The following is a 14,362-nucleotide window of genomic DNA, read 5'->3' as shown; positions in this document are numbered from 1 at the left end:
TTCTTGACTATATTTAAGAAAATGTTACTTTGGCAAGATAGTTTTTTTCCAGTGTGTTACTAATGCAGATCAGCTTAGTAACGCTTTCATGATTGTAACCATTGAAACTCTGAAGGCCGGTTTTCCAGACAGAGATTATATTTAATCATGGACTAAATTTTCCTTCCAGTGCAAAATCTCCATTCACAATCCCACGACTTCTCACTCTAAACCTCCTATACGTGTAAGTAGCTCCACAGTGTACGGCTGTTCCAGTAGTTTAAGGGGTTAATTCCCTTTCCTAAACAGAAGCCTGAGTCACAGTCAATGCTGTGCTTTATTTTCCAGTCTTTGGGCCGAGTTACAAGGAAGGAAACTTCAGACGTGTGTCTCCATCCGCACACGTCTCTCTCTTTTCACACTTTTTGCCTTCCTTCCCTTTAGCTCCCTGTACACTGTGACAGTTCTGAATGTCCTTCTGGTGCTTGCTGCTTACAGTCCCCTCGTCCGCTGCTGATTCACTCCTGTTTCTCTACAGTCTCCCTCTCCAGTCCTGTAAATTTATAAGAGTGAGTTTGGGTGAAAATCAGATTTCCCCTTCACCCAAATGTAGCGAATTAGCCCAGATGTTTGCTTTTTTAACTCTACCCTGGAGCTGTGAGGCTAATGCAGTTTGCACAGTGCTAATTGGTGGGTTGTTAGCTTCATTACTTGCAACCTACAATAGAATCATAGCTAATTGTCTCTTTAAAGAACAATTAACTTGTGTAACATAGCATACATATACATGTTCAGTGAGCACTACTAGTGCAACTGCTGCTAGTTATGATAGTAGTAGTTGTTATATGTGTAGTAGTAGTAGCAGTATTGTTCTGGTTTAGTTGTAGCAGTTGTTATAGTAGCAGTAGTACTTATAAAAGTACTTGTAGTAGTAGTAGTAGTTGTTGAAGCAGCAATAATAGTAATACTTATAATAGTAGTTGTAGAAATACACTATATTTCCAAAAGTATTCACCCACCCATCCAAATTATTGAATTCAGGTGTTCCAATCACTTCCATGGCCACAGGTGTATAAAACCAAGCACCTAGGCCTGCAGACTGCTTCAACAAACATTAGTGAAAGAATGGGTCGCTCTCAGGAGCTCAGTGAATTCCAGCAAGTCCAGTCGTGAAATTTCCTCACTGCTAAATATTCCACAGTCAACTGTCAGTGGTATTATAACAAAGTGGAAGTGATTGGGAACGACAGCAACTCAGCCACGAAGTGGTCGGCCCCGTAAAAAGGGTCAGCGGATGCTGAGGCGCATAGTGCGCAGAGGTCAACTTTCTGCAGTGTCAATCACTACAGACCTCCAAACTTCATGTGGCCTTCAGATTAGACCAAGAACAGCGTAGAGAGCTTCATGGAATGGGTTTCCATGGCCGAGCAGCTGCATCCAAGCCTTACATCACCAAGTGCAAGGAGTTGGGCTCGGCCCCTTAGTTCCAGTGAAAGGAACTCTTAATGCTTCAGCAGACCAAGAGATTTTGGACAATTTCGTGCTCCCAACTTTGTGCGAACAGTTTGGGGACGGCCCCTTCTTGTTCCAACATGACTGCACACCAGTGCACAAAGCAAGGGCCATAAAGACATGGATGAGCGAGTTTGGTGTGGAAGAACTTGACTGGCCTGCACAGAGTCCTGACCTCAACTCAATAGAACACCTTTGTGATAAATTAGAGCGGAGACTGCAAGCCAGGCCTTCTCGTCCTACATCAGTGTCTGACCTCACAAATAAAAGTAGTTTTAGTACTAGTAGTTGTTGTTGTAGTAGTAGCAGTAGCATTAGTAGTGCTTGTAATAGTAGTTGTAGTAGTAGTAGTAGTAGTATATGTAATAGTAGTTGTAGTAGTAGTAGTAGTAGTGCATGTAATAGTAGTTGTAGAAGTATTAGTAGTAATAGGAGTAGTAATACTTATAACAGTAGTTATAGAAAGTGTAGTAGTAGTAGCTGTAGTATTTGTAGTAGCAGTAGCATTAGTAGTACATGTAATAGTAGTAGTAGTAGTTGTTGTAGTAGTATTTGTAACAGTAGGAATATTAATACTTATACCAGTAGTTATAGAAATAGTAGTAGTAGTAGTTGTTGTTGTAGTAGCATTAGTAGTACTTATAATAGCAGTTGTAGATGTACTAGTAGTAGTAGTTGATGTTGTTGAAGTAGTAGTTGTAGTAGCAGTATTAGTTGTACTTATAATAGTAGTTGTAAAAGTAGTTGTAGCAGTAGCTGTAGTAGTATTGCTCTCAGAACATGGTCATGGATGTTCATAGAGCATAGCACATTTGGAAGTGAAGAGTTTTTTAAAACCTGTAATTTGTCCAAATACTTCCCTGACATGGGGGGGGGGGTGGGGGGTGGGAGTATGTATACAAAGCTCTGTAATTCCTAAATGCTTCAACCAATGTGGAGATACATGCAGCTGACTCTCTGCACTTTACAACTTTCAGTCCTAGTTAACGCCCATGATGACAAATACGCTAACATCGTTTCTTCTGAATGATGAATGATATACGAATATTTGAATAATATATCTGTGTCTGTAAATGGGAGAGGAGAAATTTTTAATATTATCAGAATGAGGCTCAGTCCCTGTTACACTTTATACAGTCTGTATAAGCTGATGAGAGAGAGAGAGAGAGAGAGAGAGAGAGAGAGAAAATAGGGAGAGAGAAATAAAAGGAAGAAAGCAAGAAATAAAAGAGAAAGGAAAGAACGAGTGATGAAGAGATAGAAAAGTGGGAGACAGAGAAAAGAGAGAGAGAGAGACATGCAGAGAGGGAAATGAGACGGTAAGCAGAGATAAACTCCTAAAAATAAAAGAGAGAGCGGAAATGAAGGCCGTGATTCTCTCTGTCTGCCACTCACACACATGAACTCGCTGCCTAATGACTGTTCACATCTTCACCATTTAATTATGCAGAATCGCAGGAAAAAAATGATGGATTCACTGTTAACTGTTAAAAAGTATTGTTGCAAGAAAAACAGATTATTGTAACCCAAGCACTGCCGTCTGTTCTCTGCTTGCCTTAGATTTCTACATTTTGAATTAATGATATGTTCTCAAACTCATCAGTAATGTGTCTTTTATGCGTCCGTCAGCCAAGGACATCTTAAAACTGAGCAGCTTACTGGTAAAAACAACCTTCATTAAATAAACCTGTACTGTTCTCAGGTTGCGGCACAAGCAAGTCCACTTACTTGATTTGAGAATCGTACGTCCAGTTTTTCTTCAGGTCCATCTAATGTTTTTTCATTCCTGGTTATCGGGTTTAGGTTCATTTCGTTCCCAAATATCTTTCTCTCTGATGTTCAAACAGTAGAACCTTTGTTCTTCAGTGGTCCAATATGTATACATTCTCACTGTGGTAGATAATATTACTTGTTTTAAGCATATTTATTACAACAAACAAAATGATCTGCCAATATAGTGATAATTTGACTTAAAATCACTGAAGACAGAGCAATATGGAGCTTTATGGAAGATGACACAACCTGTCAGTCATACCTCACACTCCAAACAAACAGGGGGCGACATCAACAGAAAGTTGTGGGTGTAATGAATTAAATTTCAAACTCTTGACTCCTCCCCCTCCTCACCGGTGTTAGGACGTTGTGTCTAAGGTGCTGTGGGGTCAGTAAAGTGTGGCATTTAAAATATGGAACCACTGATGGAGGATAAAAACATGTGGAACAGACAAATAAATGCACAAAGTTGTATTACGAGACAGGAGGGGCTGAGGCTAGCTGGTTAGCATGCTAACTTCAGTTAGATACATTATATGGTCAAAAGTATTGGGACACCTACACATTACACCTACAGGAGCCTTTATAAATCCCATTCTAAATCCATTGGCTTTGCAGCTGGTACAGCTTCCACTCTTTTTGCCCATTGAATCCAGAAAAGCATTTGTGAGGTCAGACACGGATGTTGGATAAGAGGGTCTGGCTCACAATCTCCGTTCTAGTTTATCCCAAAGGTGTTTGATAGGGTTGAGGTCAGGGCTCTGTGAGGGCCTGTAAGGCTGTGGAGCGATTATAAGGCAGATGTATGCACTGAGAGAAGCGAGATTTATTAAGGGCAAATCCAGAATTAGGGTCAAAACGGTCCAGGGTCAAGGAGCCAACATGGAGAGATTGGGGTACAGACATGATAAATAGAAACACAGACTAAACACACGACAGAGAACAAAAAATAGAACAGAGGCTAGAGGAACACACAGCAAACAATACCATACAAAGACCAAACAATACAATCCAAACAATACAAAGACTAGCAAACTCACAGGGGAAAACACAGGGCTTAAATGCAACAGGGATACCGAGGGTTAACAAGACACAGGTGGAAAACATAGGTGGTTACAATCAGGGGGCAGGGTCTGAAAACAGGGGGGCAGGACCGGGAAGAAACAAAACAAAAGCACATGGACAGGACTGGGTGGTAAACACAAGCACATGGACAGGACTGGGAGGGGCAGATCGTGACAGGGCCAGTCAAGTTCTTCCACACCAAACTCACCCAACTATGCCTTTATGAGCCATACTTCGTCCTCTGGGTCTCAGCCATGCTGAAAGCGTAGAAATGTCTTGGTGTGCTGATGCATTAAGATTTCCCTTTACTGGGACTATGGGTTCTAGGCCAACCCCTGAAAAACAACTCCATAGCATTATCCCTCCTCCACCAAACTTTACAGCTGGCACAGTGCAACGTTCTCCTGGCATTCGCCAAACTCAGCTCTCTTTCTTTTCTCCTTCCATTGTTCCATCTAAATTTTTTTCCCTCTCTCTATCTGTTCTTCTTTTTATTCCTCTCTCTCCCTCCATCCCATCTGTCTCCCCCTCTTTCTGTCTCTCACTTGATCTCTCTATTTCTTTCTCCTTCCTATTTTATTCAGTCTCACTCCTTCTGTCTTTTTCCTTCCCTCCACTCACTCTTTTTCCTCTTTTCTCCCTCTATCCCTCCAAATCTCTCTTTTCTCTCTCCAATCCATTCTCTTCAGTTTCTCTTTTTGTCTCTCTCTCTTTCTCCCCCTCCTCTCTCTCACTCTCTCTCTCTCTCACTCTTCTAATGGTGTAATCAAGTGATTAATGATCTGAATGGGAGCGAATCTGAATGTCCATTAAAGGAGATCAGACTGTTATCAGGCTGAGTGTGAGAACGAAAACATGCCGCTGTTGGATGATCTGAGCTTCAAAAATTTCAGCCACACACACACACACACACACACACACACACACACACACACACACACACACACACACACACACACACACACACACACACATTCCTCTCCTTTTACACTCAAGCTCAAGCGGAGGAGAGCAGGGCACAGAATGGCATCTTTATTATTTTGCTGAATAACTAAAATACTTCAGCATGGTTAATAATATTTGTACACATGCAGACTCACATCTCTGCTGCAAATGAAAATGTAAAGTTTGTTTCCATGGTTAGCTGGCTAATTTGCTAAAATAAATAGATTACTTTGCTAAGGATGTCTTTCTTGCTTCAGAATTCGTTCTCCGTTTGGGAATCTTGTAACTCTGAAGTTATATTAGCTGCAGAGCTAGTGTTAGCTGGTTAATTGGCTAATATTAGCGGATTACTTTGCCAGTGGTGTGGTTTTTTTTTTTTGCATTAGAGCTCATCCTCTATTGGTTGATACACCAGCTTAGCCATTATTCCCTGATATTTTCCAGTTCTACCATCTGTCTCCTTTCATAAATGCAACTGCAGCACAACCCACATTACAAAAAATGTTCCTCTGCATGTTTCATGCAGTTACCTATTTCCACCAGAGAGGCCGCCATTTCCCCACATTTGCCAAACTTCCAAAGTGTAGCTTTGACACATTCTCTACAGAGAACACACTAGTGCACATTAAAATTCACAGTAACTGTTTATTCACTGGGTTTAACATATAGGAAAACAATATAACATAAAATGTGGCCTGTACACATTATGTCGCATTTTACACGGCATGTTTTATTTTTTCTGCTATATTAAATTCAGCAAATAAATAGGAACTGTGCACTTAAAATCTACAAAAAATCTCAAATTTAATTGTGTTTCCTGCAGAAGATGTGTTGACATATCATTGCTGTGCGAAGAGAACCAAGTATCTCGATTTTGTGTTGTTTTTTTTTTCATTTTAACACAGCTGTCCTTTACATTGTGCAAAAAAAATGATGATGAATGGACCAGCAGAAATGCTCCAAAATCACTTAAACTCTTTATACGTTGACTTACATTAAACGGTAAGAGCATTTCTGCTCCCTCCTGTAAACAGCAACAACATGTTTTAACATATTTTCAGCTTGAATGCCACCAAAACATGTCATTTAGCCAGGGGTGTTCAGACTTTTGCACATATACAAACATACACATGTTTAAACTTTATCATGAAACAAACCCAACAGCTGCTGTGAAGTGTTTCAGTGAGTTTATTTCCAGGAAGAGTTTATTTACAGAAAACCCAAAGCCAAGCATTTCGTCCTCGACTTCAAAGAGATCCAATCTTGCATACAAAAACAAATCAAAAGTGTTGGTCACTTCCTCCTCAGCAGATCCTAAGGCAGAGCTATGGGTGATTAACCAGCTCTGACTGAAATAAGAGATGGTTCTTCAAGGGTTCTTTAGTAAAGAGGGTGGTTTTATATACAACCACGAACACTCAAAAAACCCTTGGCATGATTAAATGTTTCTTTGCATGGTGAAATCTTTCTTTAGAAAGTGTTGTATAGCGTTCTACCTAGAACCTTTTCAAAAATGGTACTGTGTAGCACCATAAAGTGTTCGTTATTATTAGAATGTCATGCCTTTACACAATAATTTGGTGCTACATACAGTGTTCATCCATCCATCCATCCATTTTCTAAGCCGCTTCTCCGTCAGGGTCGCGGGGGGACGCTGGAGCCCATCCCAGCAGTCTTTGGGTGGAAGGCAGGATACACCCTGGACAGGTCGCCAGTCCATTGCAGGGCAGACAGACAGTCACTCACACACACCTAGGGGCAATTTAGCATGTCCAATTGGCCTGACTGTATGTCTTTGGACTGTGGGAGGAAACTGGAGAACCTGGAGGAAACCCACACAGACACGGGGAGAACATGCAAACTCCATACAGAGAGGACCCTGGCTGCCTGGTCGGGGAATCGAACCCAGGCCCTCCTCGCTGTGAGGCGATAGCGCTACCCACTACGCCACCGTGCCGCCACAGTGTTCATTCAATACTAATTAAATGATGACATTTTTCCCCATAGGAATGAATGGGGTGCAAAAGTTTGTGCACCCAGCTTATATTAACCATGCAGTTGCATAACAACCCCCAGCAACCATAGAAACTGCATGGCAACACTCTAACAACCATTTGGGATGCAATAGCCATCGCCTAGCAACACGCTAGCCACCACCTGGTATACCATAGAAATTGCATAGCAACACCTTAGCAATCATTTGGGACACAATGACAATGACCTAGCAACAGCCTAGCAACCACTTGGAATATCATAGCAACCACCAGCAATCACCTCTCCACCACCTGGGATACCATAGCAACTGCATAGTAACACTCTAGCAACCATTTGAAATACAATAGTAACCACCTAGTATCACCCTGGCAACTACCTGGAATACCATAGCAACTGCATAGCAGCATCTTAAGTTACTCAGGCTTTAGTAACACTGAGATTAATAACTGATCATCATATTAATTTATCAGTCTACTCAGGCTTTAGCAGAGCTCAATAACACTGAGATTAATAACTGATGATTACATTGATTTATCAGTCTACTCAGGCTTTAGCAGAGCTCAGTAACACTGAGACTAATAACTGATCATCACATTGGTTTATCAGTCTACTCAGGCTTTAGCAGAGCTCAGTAACACAGACTAATAACTGATCATCACATTGATTTATCAGTCTACTCAGGCTTTAGGAGAGCTCAGTAACACTGAGATTAATAACTGATCATCACATTGATTTATCAGTCTACTCAGGCTTTAGCAGAGCTCAGTAACACTGAGATTAATAACTGATCATCACATTGATTTATCAGTCTACTCAGGCTTTAGGAGAGCTCAGTAACACTGAGATTAATAACTGATCATCACATTGATTTATCAGTCTACTCAGGCTTTAGCAGAGCTCAGTAACACTGAGATTAATAACTGATCATCACATTGATTTATCAGTCTACTCAGGCTTTAGGAGAGCTCAGTAACACTGAGATTAATAACTGATCATCACATTGGTTTATCAGTCTACTCAGGCTTTAGCAGAGCTCAGTAACACGGAAATTAATAACTGATCATCACATTGATTTTTCAGTCTAATTGGGCTTTAGGAGAGCTCAGTAACACTGAGATTAATAACTAATCATCACATTGATTTATCAGTCTACTCCGGCTTTAGGAGAGCTCAGTAACACTGAGATTAATAACTAATCATATTGATTTATCAGTCTACTCAGGCTTTACAGAGCTCAGTAACATGGAAATTAATAACTGATCATCACATTGATTTATCAGTCTACTCAGGCTTTAGGAGAGCTCAGTAACACTGAGATTAATAACTAATCATATTGATTTATCAGTCTACTCAGGCTTTAGCAGAGCTCAGTAACACTGAGATTAATAACTGATCATCACATTGATTTATCAGTCTACTCAGGCTTTAGGAGAGCTCAGTAACACTGAGATTAATAACTGATCATCACATTGATTTATCAGTCTACTCAGGCTTTAGCAGAGCTCAGTAACACTGAGATTAATAACTGATCATCACATTGATTTATCAGTCTACTCAGGCTTTAGGAGAGCTCAGTAACACTGAGATTAATAACTGATCATCACATTGGTTTATCAGTCTACTCAGGCTTTAGCAGAGCTCAGTAACACGGAAATTAATAACTGATCATCACATTGATTTATCAGTCTACTTGGGCTTTAGGAGAGCTCAGTAACACTGAGATTAATAACTAATCATCACATTGATTTATCAGTCTACTCCGGCTTTACAGAGCTCAGTAACATGGAAATTAATAACTGATCATCACATTGATTTATCAGTCTACTCAGGCTTTAGGAGAGCTCAGTAACACTGAGACTAATAACTGATCATCACATTGGTTTATCAGTCTACTCAGGCTTTAGCAGAGCTCAGTAACACAGACTAATAACTGATCATCACATTGATTTATCAGTCTACTCAGGCTTTAGGAGAGCTCAGTAACACTGAGATTAATAACTGATCATCACATTGATTTATCAGTCTACTCAGGCTTTAGCAGAGCTCAGTAACACTGAGATTAATAACTGATCATCACATTGATTTATCAGTCTACTCAGGCTTTAGGAGAGCTCAGTAACACTGAGATTAATAACTGATCATCACATTGATTTATCAGTCTACTCAGGCTTTAGCAGAGCTCAGTAACACTGAGATTAATAACTGATCATCACATTGATTTATCAGTCTACTCAGGCTTTAGGAGAGCTCAGTAACACTGAGATTAATAACTGATCATCACATTGGTTTATCAGTCTACTCAGGCTTTAGCAGAGCTCAGTAACACGGAAATTAATAACTGATCATCACATTGATTTTTCAGTCTACTTGGGCTTTAGGAGAGCTCAGTAACACTGAGATTAATAACTAATCATCACATTGATTTATCAGTCTACTCCGGCTTTAGGAGAGCTCAGTAACACTGAGATTAATAACTAATCATATTGATTTATCAGTCTACTCAGGCTTTACAGAGCTCAGTAACATGGAAATTAATAACTGATCATCACATTGATTTATCAGTCTACTCAGGCTTTAGGAGAGCTCAGTAACACTGAGATTAATAACTAATCATATTGATTTATCAGTCTACTCAGGCTTTAGCAGAGCTCAGTAACACTGAGATTAATAACTGATCATCACATTGATTTATCAGTCTACTCAGGCTTTAGGAGAGCTCAGTAACACTGAGATTAATAACTGATCATCACATTGATTTATCAGTCTACTCAGGCTTTAGCAGAGCTCAGTAACACTGAGATTAATAACTGATCATCACATTGATTTATCAGTCTACTCAGGCTTTAGGAGAGCTCAGTAACACTGAGATTAATAACTGATCATCACATTGGTTTATCAGTCTACTCAGGCTTTAGCAGAGCTCAGTAACACGGAAATTAATAACTGATCATCACATTGATTTATCAGTCTACTTGGGCTTTAGGAGAGCTCAGTAACACTGAGATTAATAACTAATCATCACATTGATTTATCAGTCTACTCCGGCTTTAGGAGAGCTCAGTAACACTGAGATTAATAACTAATCATATTGATTTATCAGTCTACTCAGGCTTTACAGAGCTCAGTAACATGGAAATTAATAACTGATCATCACATTGATTTATCAGTCTACTCAGGCTTTAGGAGAGCTCAGTAACACTGAGATTAATAACTAATCATATTGATTTATCAGTCTACTCAGGCTTTAGCAGAGCTCAATAACACGGAAATTAATAACTGATCATCACATTGATTTATCAGTCTACTCAGGCTTTAGCAGAGCTCAGTAACACTGAGATTAATAACTGATCATCACATTGATTTATCAGTCTACTCAGGCTTTAGCAGAGCTCAGTAACACTGAGATTAATAACTGATCATCACATTGATTTATCAGTCTACTCCGGCTTTAGGAGAGCTCAGTAACACTGAGATTAATAACTAATCATATTGATTTATCAGTCTACTCAGGCTTTAGCAGAGCTCAGTAACACTGGCAGTAACACTTAATTGAAATCCTCTTGAAAACAAGACTATTAGTTAATAAGTGATCATGGATTCTGTGTCTTTTGAATATTATATATATTTTTAATGAGTCAGTATTCTAAAACTATTCTACTTAAAATATAAAAAGTAACTGTATTCGTAGTACTTTAACAAAATGTAACCAATACTGAATATAGATACTCAGTGTTTGTATTCTGAATATGTATTCCCAATACTTCTTGTGCATTGTGTCCAAATGCAGTAAATAATATGCTGTACGCAGGTTGATGTGCTTCTCCAGTACAGCAAATATACTCTGATGATGTAATATTTTGACAAATACTTGTAACAGTGTGCAGTGAGAGCTATTATCATGATATACTGCACCCCACACTGTCCTGTGGCGTCAGAGACCGCAATACTAATTTCCAGCCAAAACAGCCAATAAGTGCAAGTTAAGTATGTGAGGAGATAAGATATACGATAATCCACTTGCATAAGGAAAGAGAAAGTCAGGGAAAGTCAGAGAAAAACAGGATTAAAAAAAAACGCATTTCAATAAAGGATTAAAAAAGGTACTAACATCTGAATGTGTTAGACTGGCAGGATTATGAGGAGCATAAAACGCAGTAGCTCTCTCTCTCTCTCTCTCTCTCTCTCTCTCTGTGTGTGTGTGTGTGTGTAAGGGTGGCATCATTTACAGTCAGGATCCTTATCATCCTGCCACACTCTCACATTACTGATGGGTATAAGCAGGAAGAGCGAGAGTGAGAGAGCACAAGAGAGAGAGAGAGAGAGAGAGAGAGAGAGAGAGAGAGAGAGAGAGAGAGAGAGAGAGAAACAATGGAAGACAGGGACAGAGAGAGAAACACAGAGGGGGGAATAAAGAGACAAAGAGAGATATATAGAGAGAAGATAGACAGAGAGAGATAGAGAAACAAAAAGACAGGGACAGAGAGAGAAACAGAGGGGGGTAAAGAGACCGAGACAAAGACAGATATATAGAAAGACGATAGACAGAGAGAGATAGAGAAACAAAGGAAGACAGGGACAGAGAGAGAAACAGAGGGGGGATAAAGAGACAGAGACAAAGAGAGATATATAGAGAGATGATAGACAGAGAAAGATGGAGAAACCAAGGAAGACAGGGACAGAGAGAGAAACAGAGAGGGGGGATACAGAGACAGAGACAAAGAGAGATATATAGAGACGATAGACAGAGAGAGATAGAGAAACAAAAAGACAGGGACAGAGAGAGAAACAGAGAGAGAGGGAGATGTAGAGAGAAGTGGATTTCCTTAAGCATCTTTTAGCCAAACATATGAGAAAATGGACTTCTGTCTGTTTTACAGCTCGAGATCAAGTACAGTGATTGAGTGGATAAATGAAAAAAGATTTAGTGGACATATAAGGTACAAATAAACTGACCAAAAACAAAACAAACAGCAAAAGAATGTAGACTATTATAAAGATTCATTGGACAAATATGGCAAAATAGACAGGTTCAGAGGTCATATGTGAACAAAAACAAGGATTCAGAGATCAGTATAAATATTCAGTGGACAAATATGAACAAAAAGATAATAATAATAAATTACATTTAAATTACATTTTAAGATAAAAATGTAATGGACAAATGTAAATGAAAATAAAGGACCAGAGACAAATTTATTGGTCAAATGTGGCCAAAAAGAAAGATTCTCATAAGTTTATTACAGTGTTTCCTGTCGGCTGTCAACACCTCCGTCCTCAGCTCACTGTGTGTGTGTGTGTGTGTGTGTGTGTGTGTGTGTCAGGAGGTTTGGAGGTGGATAATGATTCTGTTTAAGCGCCGACACCCTGTGGAGAGAGAGAGAGAGAGAGAGAGAGAGAGAGAGAGAGAGAGAGAGAGAGAGAGAGAGAGAGAGAGAGAGAGAGAGAGAGAGAGAGAGTGAGTGAGTGAGAGAGTGAGACAGAGAGAGAGAGTGAGAGAGAGAGAGAGAGAGAGAGAGAGAGAGAGAGAGAGAGAGAGAGAGAGAGAGAGAGAGAGAGAGAGTCCTTGCATGACCGTTTGATTGGCTGAATGTCCAGAAAAGCTCCTGCTGGGTCACAGGCAGGATGTGCTCACATATACAACATGTTATACAACATTTACTCTGAAATCTTATCAGATCAACCTGCTTTTCTTTCACGCTCACATTCAAATCACTACATTTGTGTTGTTTGTGAGTAACTGTTGCCAAAGCCAAGCGCTCACAGTGAGTGCATTTACATGCCCCTAATATCCGATAACTGCAGAAAGTTGGTAATCAGATAATGGGGAAACTCCGGGTCTACATGAGTCACACAGTAATCAGACTTCTGCTTTACAAACAGTCAAGAAACTCACAGAATAAGATGTGACATAAACACATGCCGTAAAATTTAGACTTCATACTGTGGCTTTTTACCTGAGCCACTTTTCCTGAAAATACGAACATATATCATCTAGAAGATCAAGAATATCCTTCATTTCGTCAAGCATGTGTTTGGTTTCGGCGACACTCCAAAAGTGTTGCTGCATCTCACAGCACCACCTGTTTTCCCACATGCTCAGACAGAAATCTGAAAGAAATCAGAGTAAGAGCTCACATGCACTGAGAAATCTGATCACTAGACCTTCAAGCTAAGAAATTGAATGTGCTGTTTACATGACCATTTAACTAACAATTCAAGCATGTTTGTATTTATTCTAAAAGTACACAGAGAATTTTTAAAAATATTAAGATGTATTAAAAAGGTGCCTCCTAACAACCACCTGGAAGCCCCGGTAGACACAAAAACTGCCCCCGTCAGATAAACAGCACTTAAGGCTTTCATCTTTGAGAGAGAGGAGAAAATCAAGCTGCTTCAGATCTGCAAACATCCACAGGTGTTTCTGTCCATCCTTCCACTGTGAGAAGACGATTCAGCGCTATGGGTCTGAAAGGATGTGTAGCTGTTCAAGAAGAACCTGACTGAGAAAAGAAGACACATCAAAGAAAGAAGCTGAACAGTGGACTGACCACGCCAGAGTCCAGACCTCAACATCACTAAATGTGTTTGATTACTTCAGAAAATGATCAACCAGCTTCTAAGACTGAGCTTTGGGGGTGTGTCTGCAGACTGTTTGAGGAGCTGAAAGTGAGTCTCCTGAAAAGAATGGAAGCTTTATTTAAGGTAAAGAGTGACTCACCGAACACTCACACAGCTGAGATTAGATTTAGTTGTTGAGGCTTCTGGATAAATTTCTATTATGTTTTCGTTTTTTATCCTGATGGTGAAAAATAAAAAGAACTAGTTCTTTTGACTGTATCTAAAATAAATGAATGGTGATCTCTGACTTTTGGACTTTCACGTTTTTCTACGTAGTCATATAGTCTCTCTCTCTCTCTCTCTCTCTGTCTCTCTCTCTCTCTCTCTCTCTCTCTCTCTCTCTCTCTCTCTCTCTCTCTCTCTCTCTCTCTCTCTCTCTCTCTCTCTCTCTGGTTAGTAATTCTCTCTGTATCGTTTGTCACTTCAAAGCATTCTTTGACGTGTTGCGTTTCTCTGTAATCTTGAAATCTCAGAA

The 14,362-nt window shown here is 39.8% G+C and overlaps 1 long non-coding RNA gene across 1 annotated transcript; it reads right to left on the bottom strand.

Moving 5' to 3' along the window:
- Positions 1 to 12,506: 12,506 nt before the first annotated feature.
- LOC108431641 lies at positions 12,507 to 13,695 on the bottom strand. Its single transcript, XR_001858164.2, has 3 exons — positions 13,571 to 13,695; positions 13,224 to 13,377; positions 12,507 to 12,633 (listed from the first exon to the last, which is right to left on the bottom strand). It is a non-coding gene; the product is annotated as an uncharacterized LOC108431641 (long non-coding RNA).
- Positions 13,696 to 14,362: the final 667 nt, after the last annotated feature.

The sequence above is a fragment of the Pygocentrus nattereri genome, chromosome 10, assembly GCF_015220715.1.
Source record: "Pygocentrus nattereri isolate fPygNat1 chromosome 10, fPygNat1.pri, whole genome shotgun sequence".
Classification (NCBI taxonomy): Eukaryota; Metazoa; Chordata; class Actinopteri; order Characiformes; family Serrasalmidae; genus Pygocentrus; species Pygocentrus nattereri.
This window is presented reverse-complemented; position numbering and strand designations above follow the sequence as displayed.